Below are 25230 nucleotides of genomic sequence, written 5' to 3' on the forward strand. Positions count from 1 at the left end.
AAGCTTGCCATGAGCTTGACGCCTCAGTACTATAGTCAAATCTCCCTCAAATATAAAGATTCATATAAAAGTCTAGATTGTTATCTACAGAACTTCACTAACAGTCTGGGTGCCTTAACCTATGTCTAAGGCATTATGGTGATGGGTAGGGATTTCTTTTACATTCCATTGTTCTTAAATCTAGAAGTTATAAGAACACTTTTAAGAGTATTTTTATAAAGGATTCAGTGAACTCCAGCTACGATTCCATTTTCACTGAGTGCACAAGAAACTGAGACTTGATGACGTGACTTATGGCTGCACCACTGGACCATGAAGAGTAGCCACATCTGACTCTGAGCCTCTTGCTTTCCATCCTTGTACAGTGAGCCCTCCATATCTGCGGGTTCTGCATCCAAGGATTCAACCAACCACAGATCAAAAATACTCCAGGGGCTTCCCTGGTGGCGCAGTGGTTGAGAATCTGCCTGCCAGTTCAGGGGACATGGGTTCGAGCCCTGGTCTGGGAAGATCCCACATGCCGCGGAGCAACTAGGCTCATGAGCCACAACTACAGAGCCTGCGCATCTGGAGCTTGTGCTCCGCAACAAAGAGAGGCCGTGATAGTGAGGCCCGCGCACCGCAACGAAGAGTGGCCCTTGCTCGCCACTACTAGAGAAAGCCCGCGCACAGAAACAAAGATCCAACACAGCCAAAGATAAATAAATAAATAAATAAAAATACTCCAAAAAAATTCCAGAAAATTCCTAAAAGCAAAACTTGAATTTGCTGTACACTGGCAGCTATTTACATATCATTTGCATTGTATTAGGTATTACAAGTAATCTAGAGATGATTTAAAGTATATGAGAGTATGTGCATGGGTTATATGCAAATACTACACCACTTTATATAAGGGACTTGAGCAATCCCTGGATTCTGGTACCTGAAGGGAGTCCTGGAGCTAATCTCCTGTGGGTACTGAGGGACCACTGTACTTGTTCTATGCTTTATTTCTAAAAGATGACAAAGGTCACCCCTAATTAAGCAAGCAGGAGCTCTCGAACATTCTCAGCTATAGGCTACAAGAGCCACAGCAGCCCAAACAACCATATGCCCACATAAAAATGATCCAAACTCTGCTCTCTGCTCCTCTCCCTCATTCTTTCTTCCATTACTTGCAAGTTTTGCCTTCATAGGCAAAGGAGGAATTTCAACTGTCCCTTTTCCTCTTCTATGTGAAAGAAGAGAACATGGTCATTCTAGCAGCCACAGGCAACCAGTGTCATCCTGGGACCCTGGAGCATATGAATTCAAACTTGATTCTGAGTCTACTTCATGAAATTCTTAGGCATGAAACTGTTCTACTTCTTTTTTTAAAAAATATTTAATTAATTAATTTATTTATTTAGGCTGTGCTGGGTCTTAGTTGCAGCACGCGGGATCTTCGCTATGGCGTGTGGCCTTCTTAGTTGTGGCATGCGTACGGGATATAATTCCCTGACCAAGGATTAAACCCGGGCCCCCTGCATTGGGAGCGCAGAGTCTTACCCAATGGACCACAAGGGAAGTCCCTATTATACTTCTTTCTGTCTTTTGATATTTGGCCACAAAAAAAATCAGTCGTATGATTTCTTCTCAGGAAATTAATGTAAAGGAATTAAATAGATCCTAGCCAAGTGGAGTGTCACCGTTCCTGTAGCACTTACAATGATTCTGAATTGTTGAGGTGGAGATGCCCAGCCACTAGTGGGACATACAGGTCAAACATTATGAGAGTGACCAGGGCCCAAAGCTAGAGGTACATGCCATGTTCACTTCAGTTGTGTTATCCCTGCCTCTCCTGACTACACACATAACGGTCCAGTGATACCAAGCCACTCTTTCACACCTCTGTGACTTGCCATTGACTTTCTCCCCATCTTGTCGGTCATGTGATAGCCTGTTGATTCCTCAAAACCCTATTTGAGCATCACTTGCTCCATGGACTTTCCTGACCACCCATCTGAAATCCACCTGCTTCCTTATATATTACTCTTATTGCATGAATCACATCTCATTTAGTTATTTGGCAATAAATCTAACTCTCCCACTAGATTATGATTGCTTAGGAACATGGACCATGTCTTACTCAGCTTTGAAACTCCATCCCATAGGACACTTTCTGCTACACCATTCTATAAGTATTTAAAATGACCTGGGCATCTGAAAACTGGGCATAAAGATGATAGAAGCCATAGAAATGGAAGTCATAACCTAGTGTGGAGTATTCCAAAGCCAGTGAAATAACTCACATTTTGTGTTTGACTACTACAGCTCTCCAATAGCACAAACAATGGAGAATTAGCTGGTCTTCCAAGAAGTTAAATGCAACTGTTTCTGAAATTATCAAATGCTGAACATCTGTTTGCAGAAAATAGGACAGTTTGATTAGTTCATTCATTCAACAAATATGTGTGGAGCACTCATGATGTGCCAGACACTGTTCTAGGCATTCAGTAAATAAAACAATAAATGAAATCAGTGAATAAAACAGACAAAAAAATCCCTGTCCTCATGGAACTTATGGTCTAGAAGAGAAAACAGCCAAGAAACAAGATAAATAATTGACCAGAGAAGCTCTACAGAGAAAAATAAAATCAGAGGAAGGAGATTAGATAGGGAAAAGCTTACCAAGGGCCTGGGGTAAAGAACTATCAAAATGACATGCTGTTTGATTATTTTTCCTCAAGCTCTGCTGGAGCTGCTAAAATTACAGTGTTGGGAATGATCACTTCATCAATTTGCTGAGACCTTATTCCTTGTGAAGGAAAATAAGTAACAGCAGCAGGAGGAAATGAAGCCTCTGGCTGCGTCTTTCAATCCCATCAGAAAGCAGGGTTCCAGCAAGCGATGCACAGGTGCTGGAAGCCCACATGTCCCAGATGGGAACATTCAGTTCTTAGGCCCAGATGATAGTCCCCTGCCGTTCTGATTTCCAGATACAAGCATGTCTCCAAGGCCCCCGGATACTTCGCGGAGTTTTCGAGACAAGCGTCTCCACGTGCTTGAAGGCAGGCTCCCTTGTCAGCTTGGTTCATCCTCACACGCACACCCACCCCTGCTGACCACGACCACGACAGTTCAGCTCACTGCTGGGACCCACCCTGGCACCAGAGTCCTGGGAGGGGAGGAAGACCCCGTTCTCCCCGTGATACCTCCTTATGGAGCTGCTCCAAGTGCTTCCCTAAATCCCCACAACACACCTGAGACCAGGCGTCACTTGGGATAAGACTCAACCAACACACCGGGGAGACAGTACAAGGTAGGATGTAACTTAAAGCAGCAGCCCCAAGGGGCTCTGCTTCCAGCGCCTTAACCCACACCTGACCCCAGGCGCTCTCACCTCTCCGCCTGCCACCCCCCCCCCTCAGGCTCAGACTCCACTCTGGGAACAGTGAACGCCTCCCGCAGGGAAGGGTCTGACCCAGCCCACCTCACTCCCACTCCCCAGCTTCAGAACGTGAAGAACAACTGCGCTGCTGGCAGGAGGCGGAAGACCCACCTTCACGCCCTGGCCGCGTGGCTCCACCCCAAGACCCAGAAGATGATCACACCAGGGACGCGCGCGGATTCGTTGCCATAAATCCTAGTCATCTCGGGAAAAATCACCACGCCGCCTCTGTGGGCACAGCGGGTGCCGGCCCTATGTCGGGCTTCCTCGCCTTCCCTTCCCATCCCTGTGCTCACGTCAAGGGTGGCAGACGCCTCTGCCATCCCCGTGGTTATCAGTCATCCTGTCTGCTGAAAAGCTGATTGGTGACATTTTCATATGAATGTTTCAGACAGAGTTGCTCCACTGTAGATTTGCATAATGAAGTCTTTTATCTCCTTATCTGGCATTAGAGGCTTTCTCTCCTGTTACAAGGATTTCAGGCATCAGCAGGTAGGTGGAAGCTATTTTTGGAATACGGAAGAGACTGAAATGCTGCTACCACAGTACAAAAAAAGCCTAACCCTGAAAGTCACCTGACCTTGTTGTTCCCCGGTGGTTGGAGTGTACGGGTCGTTTCCCCACGTGGTCCCTGCTTCCCTGGGGAGGCTTGGGTGCTGCGCTCCCAGGAGAGTCAGAGATGGGAGCTCTGCCTGGATTCAGAAGGGCTCTTCCAGGGAGCCTCCTCCAGCCTGACCCTTCCTTCCCCCGTCTCTCTCCCCCTCCACCACTTCAAAGCTGTCTGAATCTCATCTTTTCTTCTCAGAGAATCCCCACTCCCATTCCTTGGTTTCCAAGCCCGTCAAGCAGTTTTCTGAAGAAATTCCCAAGATGGTGTGTGGTATCCATTTTGTCTCAATCCTGTAATGCGCAGCTTTGCCAGGAACTTTGTGCCCAAGGAAGACCCGAGGGAGCATCCAGGAGGTGCCAGCCAGGGAGAAGGGACCCTGCCTTTCTGGGGGCTGGATTCCCATATACGCCAAACGGACAAGAGTTGAAGACGCTGAGTGAGGAAGGGCCAAACTGGGGAGTACTGGGCAAACAAACAAGACCACTGGATGTGGTGGTGTTCGCTGCTTTTCCTGATGTCCTTCAGTTTCTCTGCTGCTCCCTCATCTACAGGGGAAAACTAAAAGGAAACAGGCACAACTATCAATTCTGTCTGAGCCACAGATAGTGTGCTGACTGCCACAGAGATGGGCGGTTCAAATTACTTTGGCGAAAAGGGCTATCCGATGGTCTGAAATTAAACATGCTCTGGAAGGAGCAGCTGCGGGGGAGCGGTGGGGGGAGGACCACCCATCGCTGGGATCTGCTGGAGCTGCCCTCTGGGACCCCGCACACGAGGAACACACACTCCAGAACAGGGCTTCCCTTCTAGAACTGCATGAAACTGAACATTCAGCTCGAAAAAGACTTGGAAGTGGCAAAGGCGAGTGGATTTCTTCTTAGTTTTCTATCAGTTTGCAGTGGTTCCAGTATAAACCCAGCAGCGTATGTTTATACCCAGAAGCATAAAAAACATCAAAGCAGTGATGCAGCATAAAAAACATCAAAGCAGTGATGCAGCATTTCAAACAAAAAAAAATGCAGCAGCAATTTGGCTGCCTTGTTCACTTTTCAGACGGTTGTGTAGCTGTCCTGATCTTCCCCATAAATCTCAAAATTCACATTTAACAGAGCCCTGCTCCCCCGTTTTACTGATGCTGCAAAGCAGGCATCAAGCAGGATCCTTTACATGAAATGAAGGAATTTTAACCAGTCATACATACAGCAACAGTTGTCACTTCTTGAAACTGAATAAGAACAAGAGGGGGACAGTTTTTCTCTGAGAAGACAGAACACTTTGCAATTTTTGTTCAAGGATTGGGGAGTATAAAATGAACAGCTGCTCGTGTTCTCACATTCCAGTGTCAAGATGTTATGCAGAGATCAGAAATAGACCCAAGGTGACGTCCATCATGTGAGCCATGCAAATGAGGAAAAGACTCTCCAGCGGCAGTAATTCCCAGGACAAGGGTCAGGCCACTGAAACGGGACAAAGGAATCAAGGCCAGAAGAGGCAGCAAGTAGGATGGCAGTTCTCCACGGCATTCTCCAAGTGGAATTTCAAAGGCTAATGAGGGGAACCATAGTGAACCAGAACCTCAAACCTAGAAGTGTAAATGTCCAGGGAACGTTCTGATGCCCTGTATGCTATGGGTTCTTTATCTTCCTACTTCAGATCGTCACCAATCACACATGGAATAAACCTCCCATTAGGTAAAAAGTGATAAGACAATAGTGACAGCTGTGTGCATTGGGGCCTTACTGTTTACCAACGATTTTCCATACACACTCACATACATGTATATGTGTATGCATAATGTAGGTATCAATCCTCACAACAACCCAATGACACAGATACTGTTATATCTATTTTTTAGAAGAGTAAGTTGAGGCTAAGAAAGGACTGGTGACTTTCCTGATGTCACCCAACCAGGACACACTCAGGCAATCTGAGCTTTGCTTTGCTGCTTCCCTTAATGAGGAGGGTTCCTCTATGACAGAATGATGAAATCAGGAAGCTATGCTGGCTGGTAAGAACACCCAGCAGATTGGCTGAGTGGATCTTCTAAAGAGTGACACTTTGAGTATAATTGCAAATAGTCTCCAACAAGAAGAAGACACCGGGGCTTCCCTGGTGGTGCAGTAGTTAAGAATCCATCTATCAGTGCAGGGGACATGGGTTCAAGCCCTGGTCCAGGAAGATCCCACATGCTGTGGAGCAACTAAGCCCATGCACCACAACTGCTGAGCCTGCGCGCTCTAGAGCCCGCGAGCCACAACTACTGAGCCCACATGCCACAACTACTGAAGCGGGAGCGCCTATAGCCTGTGCTCCGCAACAAGAGAAACCACCGCAATGAGAAGCCCATGCACTGCAATGAAGAGTAGCTCCTGCCCTCCACAACTACAGAAAGCCCACATGCAGCAATGAAGACCCAACACGGCCAAAAATAAAATAAATTTAAAAAAGAAGACAGCAAGACAGTGGGGTGCACAGCAAGCCCGCTGGTGAGGCCAGACTTGGAAGCAGCAAAGGGCACATGAGGGAGGGACAACATACCTCCAGCCAGGCTATTCTGTCCAGCCCTTTGCAGCACCTTCTAGGGGAGGGGAGCTGCTAATGTGAATCACCGAGCTCCGTGACATTGTTTGGAGGCGGTCACAGCATCGCCAGGTGGTACCCATCATGTGTGCTCCTTTCTCTGTGCACGCAGCTGGCCTGCTAAGTACAGCCGGATACACGGATAGATCCCCGTCCCGCCCTGTGGCATGACGGGGCCTGCTCAGTCCTAAGATTTAGGTTCAGAGGCAAATGGGAGTGCTTGTCCTTTACTATAATTCTCAGACATTTGCACAGCTATTAATAAAGACGTCTTTTGATACCCTTCTGCTGTTGTTCCTGTTCACAGAGAGCTTTCCGAGCCTGTGGGAAGGGTCACTGATAATAGATGATCAAGATCTCAGCATTCCTGGGGCCCTGGCAATAATTATATCTAATGACATTAAAATTATGTCCTGGGTAATAAGAACATACACGTTGATAACTACCTTAAATGTAAATGGATTAAATGCTCCAACCAAAAGACATAGACTGGGGGCTTGCCTGGTGGCGCAGTGGTTGAGAGTCCACCTGCCGATGCAAGGGACTTAGGTTCGTGCCCCGGTCCGGGAAGATCCCACGTGCCACAGAACGGCTAGGCCCGTGAGCCATGGCTGCTGAGCCTGTGCGTCCGGAGCCTGTGCTCCGCAACAGGAGAGGCCACAACAGTGAGAGGCCTGCGTACCACAAAAAAAAAAAAGAAGACCTGTATATATGCTGTCTACAACAGACACACTTCAGACCTAGGGACACATACAGACTGAAAGTGAGGGGATGGAAAAAGATATTCCATGCAAATGGAAATCAAAAGCAAGCTGGAGTAGCAATTTTCATATCAGACAAAATAGACTTTAAAACAAAAGACTATTACAAGAGACAAAGAAGGACACTACATAATGATCAAGGGATCGATCCAAGAAGAAGATATAACAATTGTAAATATTTATGCACCCAACATAGGAGCACCTCAGTACATAAGGCAAATGCTAACAGCCATAAAAGGGGAGCTCAACAGTAACACAATAATACTAGGGGACTTTACCACCCCACTTTCACCAATAGATCATCCAAAATGAAAAAAAAATAAGGAAACACAAGCTTTAAATGACACATTAAACAAGATGGATTTAATTGATACTTATAGGACATTCCATCCAAAAACAACAGAATACACTTTCTTCTCAAGTGCTCATGGAACATTCTCCAGGATAGATCATATCTTGGGTCACAAATCAAGCCTCGGTAAATTTAAGAAAATTGAAATCCTATCAAGTATCTTTTCCGACGACAACACTATGAGACTAGATATCAATTACAGGAAAAAAACTGTAAAAAATACAAACACATGGAGGCTAAACAACACAATACTAAATAACCAAGAGATCACTGAAGAAATGAAAGAGGAAATCAAAATATATCTAGAGACAAATGACAATGAAAACACGACGACCCAAAACCTATGTGATGCAGCAAAAGTGGTTCTAAGAGGGAAGTCTACAGCAATACAATCTACCTCAAGAAACAAGAAACATCTCAAATAAACAACCTAACCTTACACCTAAAGCAATCAGAGAAAGAAGAACAACAAAGACAAAAAACCAAAGTTAGCAGAAGGAAAGAAATCATAAAGATCACATCAGAAATGAATGAAAAAGAAATGAAGGAAGTGATAGCAAAGATCAATAAAACTAAAAGCTGGTTCTTTGAGAAGATAAACAAAATTGATTAGCCACACTCATTAAGAAAAAAAGGGAGAAGACTCAAATCAACAGAATTAGAAATGAGAAGTAACAACTGACACTACAGAAATACAAAGGATCATGAGAGATTACAAATAAAATACCTAGGAATAAATCTACCTAAGGACACAAAAGACCTGTATGAAGAAAACTATAAGACACTGATGAAAGAAATTAAAGATGATACAGACAGAGACATATACCATGTTCTTGGATTAGAAGAAGCAACATTGTGAAAATGACTATACTACCCAATGCAATCTACAGATTCAATGCAATCCCTCTCAAACTAAAGCATTTTTCACAGAACTTGAACAAAAACGTTCACAATTCGTATGGAAACACGAAAGACCCCGAATAGCCAAAGCAATCTTAAGAAAGAAAAACGGAGCTGGAGGAATCAGGCTCCCTGACTTCAGACTATACTACAAGTCTACGGTAATCAAGACAATATGGTACTGGCACAAAAACAGAAATATGGATCAATGGAACAGGATTGAAAGCCCAGAGATAAATCCACACACAAATGGTCACCTTATCTTTGATAAAGGAGGCAACGATATACAATGGAGAAAAGACAGCCTCTTCAATAAGTGGTGCTGGGAAAACTGGACAGCTACATGTAAAAGAATGAAATTAGAACACTCCCTAACACCATACACAAAAATAAACTCAAAATGGATTAAAGACCTAAATGTAAGGCCAGACACTATAAAAGTCTTAGAGGAAAACATAGGCAGAACACTCTATGACATAAATCACAGCAAGATCCTTTTTAACCCACCTCCTAGAGAAATGGAAATAAAAACAAAAATAAACAAATGGGACCTAATGAAACTGGAAAGCTTTTACACAGCAAAGGAAACCATAAACAAGATGAAAAGACAACTCTCAGAATGGGCAAGAATATTTGCAAACAAAGCAACTGACAAAGGATTGATCTCCAAAATATAAAAGCAGCTCATACAGCTCAATATCAAAAAAACCAACAACCCAATCCAAAAATGGGCAGAAGACCTAAATAGACATTTCTCCAAAGAAGATATACAGATTGCCAACAAACACATGAAAGAATGCTCAACATCACTAATCATTAAGAGAAATGCAAATCAAAATAGCTAGTGGGAAGCAGCCGCATAGCACAGGGAGATCAGCTTGGTGCTCTGTGACCACCTAGAGGGGTGGGATAGGGAGGGTGGGAGGGAGACACAAGAGGGAAGAGATATGGCTATATATGTACACATATAGCTGATTCAGTTTGTTATACAGCAGAAACTAATACACCATTGTAAAGCAATTATACTCCAATAAAGATGTTTAAAAAAAAATTATGTCCTGTTTCCTAAAAACAGGGCAAAATACCAAGAACAGATTCAAAAGATGGGCATAACACCTATGAGCAGCATTCAGAAGTCTGAAACCCAGCATGTATTGAAATTTTAAGAATGTATTGAGGACAGCAAAGAATAAGCAGTAATAATAAAGACTTGTAAAATGCATATTTAGTGCAAGAATAAAGAGAAGGAAGGGATAGACCTGTGCTTGACATGGATGATGTTATATCTGTAGAAGACAAAAAGAAAGCAAAAAGATTTCTTCCTTATAGCATCCTCAACTTTCCAACCATAAACATCTCCCTCCTGAATAATGTAGAATGATACCTGGTTCAGAGGGTGGTTTAAAAATATGTCAACAAATTACTCACCTCCAGCCTTCAAGAGGTGGAGCTTAGGGCTTCCCTGGTGGCACAGTGGTTGAGAGTCCGCCTGCCGATGCAAGGGACGCGGGTTCGTGCCCCGGTCCAGGAAGATCCCACATGCCGCGGAGCGGCTGGGCCCGTGAGCCATGGCCGCTGAGCCTGCGCGTCCGGAGCATGTGCTCCGCAACGGGAGAGGCCACAACAGTGAGAGGCCTGCGTACTGCAAAAAAAAAAAAAAGAGGTGGAGCTTAATTCTCCTCTCCTTGAGTGTGATCTGTATTTAGTGACTTGCTTCTAAGAAATAGAATGTGGTCGAAAGAACAGAGAGTGATTCATTTCTCATGGGTAGATAACTAGGAGCAGAATTGCTGGACCATGTAATGTATTTTTATTTAACATTTTAAGAAACTACCAAACTATTTTCCAAACTGGCTGTGCATCTTACCCTCCCACTAACAAAGTATAAGGATTCCAGTTTCTCCACATCCTTGTCCATCTTTTGGGTCATACACATCTTAGTGGGTGAGAAGTCATTCAGTTTAAAATGTTGGTCACTGTTTTAAACTTTAAACAAAAATAGAAGTTCCAATTGATCACAGGAAATGATAGACTTCAATTAACTCAAGTCTGGTTCTTTGTTTTACAGTCACTCATTGTTTATCTCAAATATACAGTCCAAACGATCACAGGGTTGGAAACAGGAACTGAATTATGCCCAAAGCAATGTAGAACAATTCCAAACTCTCACCTGTTCTGGCTCTTATTTTCTTACTATTGAACAAACCCATGTAGCCGGATCTGCCTGTGTCAGGGGCTGACTATAGCTGAGAGTTCTCTGAGTTAACTTCCTAGTAGATTAAAAAGCTTATTAAAGGATATATAATCAAATATGCTAATTGGAAGCTTACATATATTCTGCTAAAATTCAGCAGTAACTGCAACGATTGATATAGAACAAAGAACAATAAAAATATCTCACTAAAAGAATTTAGAACTGCCAGCTCATGGTGGTAATAAAAAGCAGATCAAATTTTAGTTGGTTTTCTCAGTTTTTAAATTCCCACAGATGCTGCAATAATGAACCGCCTCTTACTTGTTTGTACACCAGCCAGAAGCTCTGACTCTTTGTAGTCAGGCTGCCAGGGACCATTCCCCATCACTCCAGGAGGAAGCTGGGAGGATGTGGGAACACTGACTGGTACATTTTTAAAGCCAAGGGTGAATTGTAACTGTTTAAGTTATCACCTTTGTAAATTGCCAAAGGACAATTTAATGACAACTTGTATAAGAAGCAGTGAAGAGGGTGAGATGGAGAGCATATTTCTGCACTTGCTCCCTAGACCCTTGTCGGAAATCCTCTTGGGCTGTGCCTTATGCTGACGTGTGCTTGCTCTGCCTTTTCCAGATGCCACCTTATGAGTAAGGAAAATGTTCTAAATGAACACATCTTCACTGGGACCTCACAGACAATAGATTTAATTAAAAACAGGGGAAAGAACAGGGAATTAAGAAAGTCAAATACATTCCTTCCCAGCTGGAGACATGGGCCAGTACGGGGGAAGAGTGGGTATCTAGGCTGGGGAACCCCTCAAACTTAGGCACGCATGGGGGAAAATCCTTGCGAAGCACTCTCAGGGGGCTAGGCAGAAAAGTACAGACACCTTAAAACAACAATAAGCCTCCCAGTTCAAAGTGACTGGAAGCTGGTTCTATAAAACCAGGAAGAACGTTCTGCCCAGAGGGGCAGCTGGTCAGTCTTGGAACCACAAGAAAGGAAATCTCAGAGGGGAAACACTGGGAATACCATCGGATAGGCCTGCCTGGGAAAGAGAGCATCAGGGCAGTGGGCTTCCAGGGCCTCACTCCCCTGTCAGTGGCCTCTCCCCAAGGGACACACAGGCCACCAGCATCCTGTCCCCCATCTCACTGAATTCTGTTCTGTGCTCACCAAGCAACCTTCGAGTGTGATTTCCTGCCCACAAGCGGGGCCTCACGGGGAGATAACACACACGCAGAGTGGGAAGCTGTTTTTGGTCCTCAGAGCAGAGCCGCAGATCTAAATGGGAATGAGGGATTGGGGAGAAGAAGGATGAGTGGAAAAAGCTTCAGAAAGGGCTTCCAGGACATAGAAAGCATCATTCTACTCCCTCCTCTCCACCCGGGTGCCTTCCTCTGTATCAGCCCTGAGGTGTTAGGCAATGCCATAGCAGGGCACGGGGAGTTTTAGAGAATCACCATTTCCAACCTACTGGACATTTGCATGATTGTGGATTCTCAAAAATAAGTGCCCGTAGATTAAGGGAGAGTCCTCAGGCATGGACATCTGAGGGCTACAAAGGGCTCACAAACACTGAGTCCCCTCCATAACGACAGCCTCAAAATCCAGCTGTTTTCAAAGAACGGATACGCAAAGCATCATGACGCACATTTAAATTGTGGCAGACACTCTTCTTAGTGGTATTTTAACATCTCTGAAATTCAGATTAAGGAGGGGGTCATACAAAGTGGCAAAGTTCACCGGGGAGTCTTTTGCTGTCATTGTTTAATGTGACCATGTACCCAGAAATACTTGCCCATAATTGCCCTTCTCTACAGGAACAAAACGGTTCTTAGCACCATGTCAAGTGCGGTTTCCCGAAACCTGATTTTTTGTTTTGTTTTGTCTTTTGCGGACAAACTATGAAAGGTTTATTCTCAAATATTCGGACTTGACCCTCCATCCTTCCACATTAGTGCGAGCACCAAAGCAAGTCCACGTATTGTTTTCTAACACACAAAAACTGTTCATCTCAGACTACTCAGGCTAGAGACAGGCAAGGAGAGAGTGAGTAATGAGTCTGATCTGAGAGCATTTGTAGAGGAAAACAACGCGGCACTTCCCCTGAGGAGACAGGAGTGACCACCCCCTCGCCCCCAGCCAGTGTGGGCCGGATCCGTCCCATCCATTTAGTTTTGAGAGCCTGAGTTTCCCCTCCAAGATCTGTACCAAGGGTCATTAAAAAGTACATTTGCCTTAAAGGTTAGTTAATGTAACAATGGGTTTTAACTAACCATGTGATCTATCAATAAGGAGAGATCAGTGGGTCTTCAAAGAGATCATAAGACAAAAGTCAAGGAAACCAGGGAGACAGATGATGGCCCTGGAGAAGAAGTAATCACCCAACAGGAAGGAGAAAATCAGGGGAAAGGGGTAACTGTACGGCAGGACCACCCTGGAGAGGTCAGTAACACCCCCTGCCGACATTCTGTATTTCCCAAGTGAGTAGGTGGCCTTGAAGATCTGGTCTCACAGTTTAACTGGCATTCCCAGTGTCAGGAGTTATCACGCAAAGTCTTCTACAGGCATGATCACTGCTTCTCTTCCTAATGTGCTGTGACTCCAGGAATTAATAGAAATGTAGCTCTTCGGAAGTTCCCTTGTATAGATTTCTAGTTTCTCTTTGATTAAAACATTTAATAATACAAAGCTGGTACAATAATTGGCAGGTCCATTAAACTGTCAAGTGTGGCAAAATGGTTGTGCAATGTTCTGTCTTTTTCTGTGGCTCGCACACAATCTGACAAATGGAACGATAAAGAAATGTGGAGCTCCTGTGTTTATTTAAGTAGGCTGCAGAGATGAAAAAGAACTCTCCTCAGTGTGCTGACTGGAACATAACTGCTGACAGAATAGCAGCTACAGGAACAATAAGGTAGAAAAGTCAGGTCTTATGAAAAGTGACTGAAAGCTTGCCTATCGGTAGCCTGGCATTCCTTTATTTTTTATTATTCAACAAAGAGAACATAAATGGGGATCATGCTAGCTTTTTAAATAGTTCAATTCCTTCCCCCTCTTATTTATTCCTTCCTTCTTTCCTACCTTCCTTTCTTTCTTCCTAAACCACACTAAGTACCCTGTGTTAACAACCTAGTGTTGTAAACACATACACACATTCACAAATGCACATATACACGACATAGTTTCTTCCTTGTATATTAGTATTATTCAGAGAAATATAGTACCATACATCTCTGCAGCTAGATTTTTGTCACTCAATGATACTTCATAGAAATCCTAATCAAGGGTACAGACTTTGCTATGGTTTATCCTTTTTAATGGCTGCATAATATTCTATGAAATTTTAAAATATTTTCTTTTGAAGACTGATTCAACCATTCTTCTATGCGGATTCACTTTGTTTCAGAATTTTAACTGTATGAATAATGCTGTAATAAACATCATGGTACATATTATTTTTATGAAATTATTATGTATTTTTATGTCTTTGGAATAGCTTCTCAGGAATGAGACTGGTGGATCAAAGTGTATGTGAATTTTTATTCTCAGAAGATATTGTCATACTGCAATTAATATTTAACTTGCAGAATATGACAGTACCTTTTCCTGTGCATCCTTACCTCTAAAGAGTATGATGGTGTTATGTTCTATTATATTTGTATTAAATACATGGTTATAAAGGGATAATGCATTGTTACTTTAATTTGCATTTCTCTGATTACTGATAATTTTGAGTATCCATATGTTTATGGCCATTATATCCACTTTTGGATAAATTATCCATTCATATTTATTTTCTATTATTTGTTGCCATTAGTAAGAACTCTTAGTCTTTTAAAGATATTAACTTTGTTTTAATCATCTGTGATGCAAATATATTTTTAGCTATACAATTTCTCATTGACCTTGTTTAAATCTTCTATAGCTTTTGGTTTCTTGTCTTGGTTAAGAACAGTCTCCACAAACCCTAAATTGTATGTACAGGCTCCTAGATTTTCTTCTGTAATTTAAGTCATTCATTCATCTATCTATTTATTGATTTATTTTTACATTTAATTTTTTGCTTTGAAGTCTTCAGTTAACTGGAATTTATTTCTATAAATGCTGAGAGACCTGTATATTTCCATTTTCTTCCAGCTGCATGGTCAATTGAGCCAGCACCTTCCAGCTCACACTGAATTAAAATATCAACTTCATAACAGATTAAAATAGTGTATATTTTGGAATCTATACCAAGACTTTTCATTCAATTCCTCTACCATGTATACTTATTTAAAAAACCAATGCCTTGGGGCTTCCCTGGCGCAGTGGTGGCGCAGTGGTTGAGAGTCTGCCTACCAATGCAGGGGACACGGGTTCAAGCCCTGGTCTGGGAAGATCCCACGTGCCACGGAGCAGCTGGGCCCGTGAGCTACAAATACTGAGCTCTGCGCGTCTGGAGCCTGTGCTCCGCAGCAAGAGAGGCCGCGACAGTGAGAGGCCCGCGCACCGCGATGAAGAGTGGCCCCCGCTTGCCACAACTAGAGAAAGCCCTCGCACAGAAACGAAGACCCAACACAGCCAAAAATAAATAAATGAATAAATAAATTTATTTAAAAAAACCAATGCCTTATTTATTTGATTATAGTGGCTTTATAGTATGCTTTAATATCTGCACTCACTAGTCTTCTTTGTATACATTTTATTCTTGGGCTTCTTATTTTTCCAAATAAGCTTTAAGATCTTTTAATATTGTTTTTAAATGCTATGATTCTAATTGGAATTGCAGTATATATCATAATTAATGTTAAATGTAAATATTATATGTACATGTATATAGTGAATTTTAGAAGCACTAACATTTAAATTATTTTTAGTCTATACATCTAAGAACGTAGTATGATTTTCCATTTGTTTGAGTCTTGTTTTCAGGATGTAATAGTTGTCTTCCCACAGTATTTCTTTGCATTTTATTGTAACCACAGATTAATTTTTCCCATTTTCATGGTTAGGTCATTTCTGCTATTGATTGTTATATGTATTTTTATATCTATCTGTCTTACCAATTCAAGTATTTTTTTCCTTATGTCTCTTGGGTTTTCCAGGAATATAATAATATTATCAAGAAAAAGAGTTTTATCCTTTCTTTTTCAATGTTTATACAAATTATTTTACTATCTTTTCTCACTGCATTTGCTAGAACTTTTAAAACAATGTTGAATAATAATGGCAAGAACAAGCAATCTTATCTAGTTCCTGGTCATAATTAAAGTAATTTTAGTGGTCTGCTATTTAGAATAATGTTTGCCAGTGTTTTGTAGTCTTTATCAAACTTACAAATGTTCCTCCTGTACATATTTTCCTGAAGTTCTCATTAAGGATAGCTGCCAAATGTTTATCAAGATGGCTTTTCAACATCTATTGACATGTTAATTTACTTTTCCGCTTTAATTTGTTGGTGTAATGAATCATGTTGCTTGATTTCCTGATACCAATGCAACCTTGCATTCTTGCAATAAACTCTACTTGGCCATACTTTATTAGTCAGTTAATATTCAATACATGACTGGATTATTGTAGCTAATATCACATTTAGAATTCTCTGCATCTAGTGTACTACTGGTCTTTTTGCACTACTATTTTTATCAGGTTGCAGTAATAAGATTGGCCTCATAAATACAATGAGAACTTGTCTTCTTCTATAGTCTTAAATAATTTAAATTACATCAGAAATGCTTGCTCTCTAAGGTTAAATAGTGTTCAGCTATGCAATTATCAAATACTGTTAACTTTTTCAATAATACATTTTTAATCTCTTTTCTAATCTCTCCTATGGCGCTCAAACTATTCAAAATTTCTACTTCTTCAATGAATTTTAAAAATTTATATTTTCCTAGGAAATCAACAATGTTTTCTAGATTTCTAAATTACTTTACTGAGATTAAGACTTTCTGTGTGGTCAAGAACATGAACTATTTTTGTAAATGTTACATGGACACTACAAAACTACATGTTCTTTGGGAGTCAATAAATAAATTTGTGTTTAATAAATAGAAATTTATTGAATCCATCTTGTAGACACTAGCTATAGGCTTAGGAGAAATCGGCTTTCTACCTCTGTCCCTTCTCTCATCTTCAAACTTTTTTTATAAAGGTGTTCACCACATTTATAAAGGTGTCCCCAGTGGCTGGGTAACTTGTATTTATGCATAGGTCTCAGTTTTATGTCACTTCCCCCAGGAAGTCCTCCTTCATACCCTATACTCAGTTGGGGAACAGATTCATAATACAAAGAATATTTTCTTCTTGGCACTTGTCTATTGGTCATTATGTTGTTATTTGTATAAGTAATAAAGCAATATCTTTCTTATGATCTAGTAACTTCCACGAGGATGGAATAATGTTTGCTTTATCTTATCCGCAAAACATAGTTAAACACAATAGAGTTTAACTGGCACATAGTAGGCATGCAATATATATTTCTTATATGAATGAATGAATGAATAAATGAATGGTCTGTTAATCAGAGGAGATATAAATTAAGGAACCATCACTGGCAGTTTTCCACTGTGTGGTTGGAAACCCAGGCTGCCACATCACAGAACCTTGAAGCAGACATGCGAGAAAGAAGCAGAGTTGAGAGATGGAGGAAAAGAAAATTTCCCAGCTCACAACAGCACATCAGTCCCTCTTTAAAGTTTGTATCGGAGGCCCAACTTCATCCCAGTCCTTGGGTTCCTGAGACGTGCTGTAGCCTTGTAATTCGACTTTTTACTGAAGCTAAAAACAAAACCAGATTTCCTTAGTTTTTTCCTAATGTCCATTTCCTGTCCCAGGACCCCATCCAGGACACAACATAACTTTTTAACATCTTTATTGGAGTATAAGTGCTTTACAATGGTGTGTTAGTTTCTGCTGTATAACAAACTGAGTTCTGTAGGAGTCGTTCCACATCTAGATATATTTTTTGATGTATCTGTGGGGAGGAAGGTGATCTCCATGTCTTACTCCTCCGCCATCTTGAAAGTCCTCCTACATTACATTTAGTTCTCATGTTCCTCAGGCTTCTCTCGGCTGTGAGCCTTTCTCAGGCTTTCCTTGTTTTTAATGACCTCATTGTATATATTTTTGTAGTTTATTTTACTCCTTCTAATTTTATGTTCATTTTGTGTTCACTTTGTTGTCTCCTCTTTTTCCTTTTGCTATTTTTTGCTGGTTTTCATAAGTTTCTTTTCACTCTTTTTTCCTTTTGTTAGCGCTGCTGTTTTGTAACTTTCTATCCCATTAATGTTTGCCTCCCCTCTCTAGGACCTCATAACAAAACATGTATTTCTGTAGTATTTTTTAAAAACAAGATATAATTTGCTTCCTTCACCAAGACAGTCTACACTAATAAGGTCAGTCTTTTAGACTATTTTCACTGCTGTTCTCAATTCTGCCCTTAACCAAACCAAGATAAAATCTTTGAAATGCTTTTCTTCATTACTTTTCTCCCCCTTCACCCCTAACTTGTAGATTTCTCTGAGATAGTTTTGTACTTTTCATTCTAGATTATTATTAGAATTACCCTCACACAGTTCCTCTTTATTTTAAGAATTCTTCTTTGGGGTAGCTAGCATACCTTCTTCCCTTGTCTATTACTATCCATTTAAATTTAACTGTTTATGCATTGTCAAGCACTACCTCTCTTCCTCTTCGTGTTCTCCTGTCTTTGGTGGTTGTGCTGGTAGAGGATGGTGGTGTGTTGGTTATGGTACAGTTGTTTGGTTGTATAGTCCTCCCTCTAGTAGTTTCCTCTGGCACCAATATGCCCAAGTGATGTACTCTCTCTGGGTCACAGCACCACTCTCTCCTCCGTTCTGAAATGGGAATGACGTCTTAAGTGGATACAGGACCATGGGTTGCAGTTCATTTCTCTCAGATGCCATTTGCCACCTTCTATCTAAGGCATTGCATATAAAACAGTGCATGGCTGTCTGATTCTTTAAGTAGCTGGTTATTTCCATCTAGAAGTTAGTAATGGTTTCTCTTCATTCTTGGAGTTGAAGAATTTTCCAGGCAAGCTTTGGTGACTTTTTTTCTCATCCCTTCTGCTTGGAACTTGGTGAAGAGTTTCAATTTGCACACTCAGGTCTTTCTTAATCTTGAGGACATTTTCTTCTTTTATTAGTTTAATTATTGCCTTTTCATCATCTGTTCCTTTTCTCCTCTCTGGATCTTCTTTTATTCACATGTTAGTTCTTCCAAATACATCCTCCAAGTCTTTTTTTTTCTCATGATTGTTTTCTCCATATATATATATATAATCGGGGCACGAAACACACTTCCCCTGCCTCGGCAGGCGGACTCTCAACCACCGCACCACCAGGGAAGCCCTACAAACACTTTTTGATAGTTTTCAATTTTGAGAAGTCTCTTTATGCATGTGCAACTGTTGTTGGAGCTATTAAGAGTAAATGATAGGCTGTGACAACACTGTTGGGATTATTTTGGGACATTATACTGGGATAAGTTTCTGATAAATTATATCGAAATATAAATTTTATTACATCTAGAACTGCTGATTGTCAAGGAATAATTTTTCTAAAAGATTTCACTCTCTGTACAAATGTGTTTCATATGTCTGAAGTACACTTTGAATGTCGATTTATACAGTGTTATCTTATCGTTTCCTCTGACATTCCTCCAACTCGTAGAGTTGCCCATTGCTGCCTGTCGCATCTCCGCTGCCCGTGTGAGTATCACACTGGCCCATCAGCCTCCTCACAAAACACAAGTTCAAAGACAAAATTATTTTAAGAATTTCAAAACAGTCGTAGAAGAACATTAAACCAGGCACAGGGCCTTTCTCACCACAGGCCCTGCCGGGGAATCCAGACACATAGCAATGGTGATTTCTGGTTTTGTACCCACTAGTGGTTTGGACTGGAGTGTTTAACACACTTTTTTTTGCCAATCTAGTAAGTAATTTGTCTTATAAATCTGCCATTTACAGTCTCTCCTTCTAGAGGTTTTCTGAAGCTCTCTAAGCCAGCAATTATCTCTCTCCTTGTAAATCAGCTGGTACCTTTTCTAGGAAACCAACGTGATCCTAACTAGCCACTAATGACTTAAATTAGTTGCTGGCTCTTTCTGAGCCCCTAATTTTCCCAAGACTAATTAGCTCAGGCATAGGGAAGTTCTGGATTCATCCAGCCATTTAAAACACGATGGACATAAATTCAGTCCATACCATAATTCAGAGTGCAGGTTCCGGAACAATCCTGCCTGTTCAAATCCTCCACTTTCCTGCCGTGAGCCTTTGGCATGTCATTAACCTCTGTAAGTCTCAGTTTTCTCATTTATAAAACAGGAATAACGGCATACCTTTCAAGATAGGGTGTGACAAATGTTTATTATTACTGTTCAATTCTAGATAAGTGGGGCTCAGTCTCTTAGCTGATAGCAGTGATGTCCCCAAGAGAACAAAAGTGCTAGCTTTGACTAGCAAATTTTTTCGGTAAAATATAGAGGATGTTCACTACTGCTTTCTGAAGGAGTCCACAAGGGAGCAGAAACAGAATCCAGTTCAGTAAGGCCATTCAGAAAGTATGGCTGGGCGAAGCTGCCGCAGGATCCACTGAGTGTGTGGGTGTGTGAGCGTGAGTCTGTATGGGATCCTGCCTGTGCTTACTTGAAAGCAGGCTTTGAGTGTCCATGTATACAACCAACAAACACACATGGCTTTTATCTGATGTCTGGGATTGTTGTTCCTCTGGGTTACATGGCAGCTGTCAGCAGAGCTCCAACGCGACTACACTCATAAGTAATATAGAACAGAGCATCTCCTCTTACCCACCCAAGACAAAAGAACAGACATTTTCTGAAGTTGGGTTTTTTTTTAACTGGGATGAGGCTTTTCCAACACCTGATGTTTGGTCATGAATTTGAAGCATAAGCCAACAGCAGGGTTTGGTAAAAAGGAATTCTGAATTTAAAAAGAAATTCACAATTAAGTGTTTTCAGCTTTACCAGTATGTACTAAAAGCGTAATCAGGTTTGATTAATCAACCCTATTTACCAATAGATAGGCATCAAGTAAAAAATTTAATTTCTTCCCTGATGGACTTTATAAAAGTATGACCTATTACAAGGAAATGAAATCATCAAAAAGATGAAATTAGAATAGTTCATTAGATTCTCCCATGAGATTTGTGTTACAGACTATCTGCAGGTGTCTCTACGGCTGAATGAGTGGCCTCTGGAAATGGCCACCATGCCTGCATCCTTCTCACACTCCCCCTCCACTTGATGAACCTCTTCTGCCCTCCCAGCCAGCACTAGTGCTGGCTGTTTAAGGCTACCCCATACTGTGAGTAATTCACCTTCCCTGTCTTCACTGCCAGCTGTCTTAGTCAAGGTCCCATAAAAACCTGCACAAGGAAAAGAAGAACCACTTTGAGATTTTACAGCAGAGGGAATGTCATGCAAAGAGTTGGTTCCAGGGGCCTTGGAAGAGCTGAGAAGCCAACAGGGGATGGAGAAGAAAGCTAGCGAGTAGCAACAGCAGGCATCCACGGCCTCCTCTGAGCTACAGGATAAAGGAGAGGGTGTTTCTGGACCCCAGGGGCCAGGGTCACCTGGGAGAGGCTGGAAGGCCCACCCAGTGGGCACTGGGGCAAGGTAAGAGATGCAGGGCAACATCCCAGACCAATTAAGCTGGAACCCCTGCAAATGGGGCCAGGCATCAGTGGTTTTTAAAACTCCCCAGGTGATTCCAATGCACAACCAGGCATGAGAACCCCAGCTTTAAGCATCTAGGAGAATCTGCATTCTTACAACTGCATCTGCCCCGCACTGAGCAGACGTGGGGAAAAGTGCTGCTGACATACCATTGCTCAAAGTCCAGAAGCAGAGACCAAAGACGCCGCTAAATCGGGACGCCAAGCTGCTCTAAGATACCCTAAAAGGAATATCCAAGAACTGGATTTGATTTATAGAATTTTGCTTCATAGGTAAACTTTAGTAATTGCTGTCTAAAATATACTATTTCAAAGAGCCATCCTCTGTTTACTGAAAAAATTGATTAGATATCACACTGTGTGCCAATTACAGTAAACCATTAGCTAGCACAATTGATGCACAAGGCATTTCCAATATACATAAACTAAAACAGAACATCCTGCTTATTCTATTAACGTGCACATATTAAGTGTGTGCTAATTATTTCTTGAATGCACTAATAATCAAAGGAAGATCAGTGTTCAGTATAATACTATTGTGATTTTTAATTGTATTTTACTTATTTTCAAATGGATAATCCGTGATGATACATACAAAGAATCTGTTAACTAGAAACAAACATCTTAATATGATCTTCTTTTAAATAACTGAGAAGATACTTCAAGATTTTGTACAGCCCTCGGGTAATCACAATGAACACCAATTATCATCATAAACATTGCTAAAGAGAAGTCTGACTAGCAAAACTCCAGGTAATGAGTTCAACTGAGCCTCAGTAAATGGAAAAAAAGAGTGAACTCTTTTTAAAGAACGCATCTATAATGTGTTTCATTAAGCATTTATTCACACAAGAAATGTTTCTTAAGCAATTAATATACATTCTAGGGAATAACAAGACAAATAAGATGAGGTCCCTTCCTCAGAGCACTTTATAATCTAATGGAAGCGATGAGACAATCACACAAGTCCCAGTAAGAGGCAGTAGTTGCTGATTCTAACGTTCAGTGAGGTTGAGGGTGAACAGGCCAGAGGACATGAGAAGGGAGACTTGAGAGCAAATGTCAGCTGATTGTGGGGAGTAGGGACACACATTAAAAGTATTTGAAGAGAGAAGCGACCAAATCAAAATGGCACTTGATGTACAGAATGGACACACGCCAGGAAACCATTTAAGGATTACTGGAAAAATCAAAGTGAAAGGTTCAAAGAAGACAACAGCAGCAAGTATCCAAATGAAGCATGGATGCTAGAAATATCAGGATGAAAAATCCCCGTAGAATTTCATGCCTGAATGTCTCCAAGGGCTGACTGAATAAAATTAAGGAAACAGAAGGAAGGGCTCCTTTGAAGGAAAAGATAATGAATATTCCTCTTCAGATATATCTGGTTGAAGGCTAGAGAGACATCCAACGAGACATCCAGCATGAATGCACTGAGAACACTGTTTGCAAAGTTGTTTTATGATGATTTCATCATTGTGTAATTGTATCCAGAAATAAAATACTCACTTGTCATTCATAATACAAAATGTTGTGAACAAAATTACAAATTCCTGTGTTAACACGATATTCTTTTTTTTTTTTTTTGTGGTACGCGGGCCTCTCACTGTTGTGGCCTCTCCCGTTGCGGGGCACAGGCTCCGGACGCGCAGGCTCAGCGGCCATGGCTCACGGGCCCAGCCGCTCCGCGGCATGTGGGATCTTCCCGGACCGGTGCACAAACCCAGGTCCCCTGCATTGGCAGGCGGACTCTCAACCACTGCGCCACCAGGGAAGCCCAACACGATATTCTTAATGACTTTCAAAAACAACAGTGCAAGTCATCTTTACATGCATCAAATATATACTGTTTCCACTTCACTTTAATAAAATCATGATGGTGAATCATGATGATGTTGTCCAGCCTTTCAGGTTGATGTTTAAGAGTACCAGATCCAACTGTTCAAAAGCCCATCATATAAACAGTTATGATCCTTGGTGGACTTCACAGATTTGTGCTTCACTGACAGAGCTGGAGAGATTGCTGAGCTGTTAGAGAGTATATTTTACAACTGTATTGCAGTTGGGTTGAAAGTAGCCCCACAGTTTTCTTTATAAGCACTACAGCGTTTCATTGACTCTTCCCTTTCTTTCTCTATTTAGCGGTGATGGGCAGGAAGTCATCACTCCATCCTAACAATGAGTAAAAAGCTGAACAGACTGAAAAAGCAACAATTCTTCTTGGATCCGTAAGAGAGGGTAGGACACAGGGCAAGCTGCTGCCCCCAACTGGAGAGACAGACAAATATAGGGAGTTGGGGCTTACCCAAGTAGAGATGCATGAATGGAAACCAGCTCAGGAATCAGTGCCAGGGAGGAAAACCTGAAATGTAATTCATGAATTGCCAGAGGCTCGGTGTTAAAAACTCCAGGGGAACCCAGTCATCAGAGAAAAGAAACTATTTTGAAATATGCCAGAGCACTCTGTTCTTAAAAAACCTGCCCTCAGGAGAAACTAGTTGAACAGAGCCTAACTTACTCAGATATTATCAGAGCCTATCTGACCTGGGGGAAGGGAAATACCCAACTCCACTCAGTTCTAGCTTTCCACATGGGAGAATGGAAATACCCAACTCCGTCTCATGCTATCCATCCTGTCCCACCTAAGATAGAAGAAAAAACTGAGGAATGCTATGAAGTTCACAGCCCAAAGGCACAGACTCACTGCAAGACTGAGACCTAACCATAGGCTAGAGAATGATTCCTGTTCCCCCACACCTCACCCTCACATTACTAAAGACCTAGTTACAGCAGTTCCTTTTACCCAGTACACCATGTCCAGTTACCAAGAAAAAATTAGATCTACCAAAAGGCAAAAAACATAATTTGAAAAGACAGAGCAAGCATCAGGACCAGACATGGAAGGGATTTTGGAATTTTGGAATTATCAATAACTTCCCTAAGAAGGCAAAAGACCTGTACTCTGAAAACTACAAGATGTTAAAGAAAGAAATCAGAGATGACACAAACATATGGAAAGATATACCATGTTCTTGGATTGGAAGAATCAATATTGTCAAAATAAGCATACTGCCCAAGGCAATCTACAGATTCAGTGCAATGCCTATCAAATTACCAGTGGCATTTTTCACAGAACTAGAACAATTTTTTTTTTAATTTGTATGGAAACACAAAAGACCCCAAATATCCAAAGCAAGCCTGAGAAAGAAAAACAGAGCTGAAGGAATCAGGCTCCTTGACTTCAAACTACACTACAAAGTTACAGTAATCAATACAGTATGTTACTGGCACAAAAACAGAAATATAGATCAATGGACTAGCATAGGAAGCCCAGAAATAAACCCACACATCTATGGTCAATTACTCGATGACAAAGGAGGCAAGAATATACAATGGAGAAAAGACAGCCTCTTCAATAAGTGGTGCTGGGAAAACTGGACAGCTACATGTAAAAGAATGAAATTAGAACATTCTCTAACACCACATACAAAAATAAACTCAAAATGGATTAAAGACCTAAATGTACCACTGGGTACTATAAAACTCTTAGAGGAAAACACAGGCAGAAGACTCTTTGACATCAATTGCAGCAATATCTTTTTGGATCCACCTCCTACAGTAATGAAAATAAAAACAAACAAATGGGACCTAAATAAAGTTAAAATAATTTGAAAAGGTACATGCACCCCAATGTTCACTCCAGTGTTCACTTCAG

At 41.4% G+C, this 25230-nt stretch overlaps 1 protein-coding gene across 1 annotated transcript in view; it reads right to left on the reverse strand.

Moving 5' to 3' along the window:
• KL (klotho) overlaps positions 1-25230 on the reverse strand; it is a 75688-nt gene that overhangs the window by 6859 nt on the left and 43599 nt on the right. The window contains exon 8 of the mRNA XM_024755646.1: positions 2274-2382. The gene's annotated coding sequence lies outside the window, so the exon portion shown is untranslated. The remainder of the gene's footprint in view (positions 1-2273; positions 2383-25230) is intronic.

Source organism: Neophocaena asiaeorientalis, unplaced genomic scaffold, assembly GCF_003031525.2.
Source record: "Neophocaena asiaeorientalis asiaeorientalis breed wild unplaced genomic scaffold, Neophocaena_asiaeorientalis_V1.1 scaffold59, whole genome shotgun sequence".
Lineage (NCBI taxonomy): Eukaryota > Metazoa > Chordata > Mammalia > Artiodactyla > Phocoenidae > Neophocaena > Neophocaena asiaeorientalis.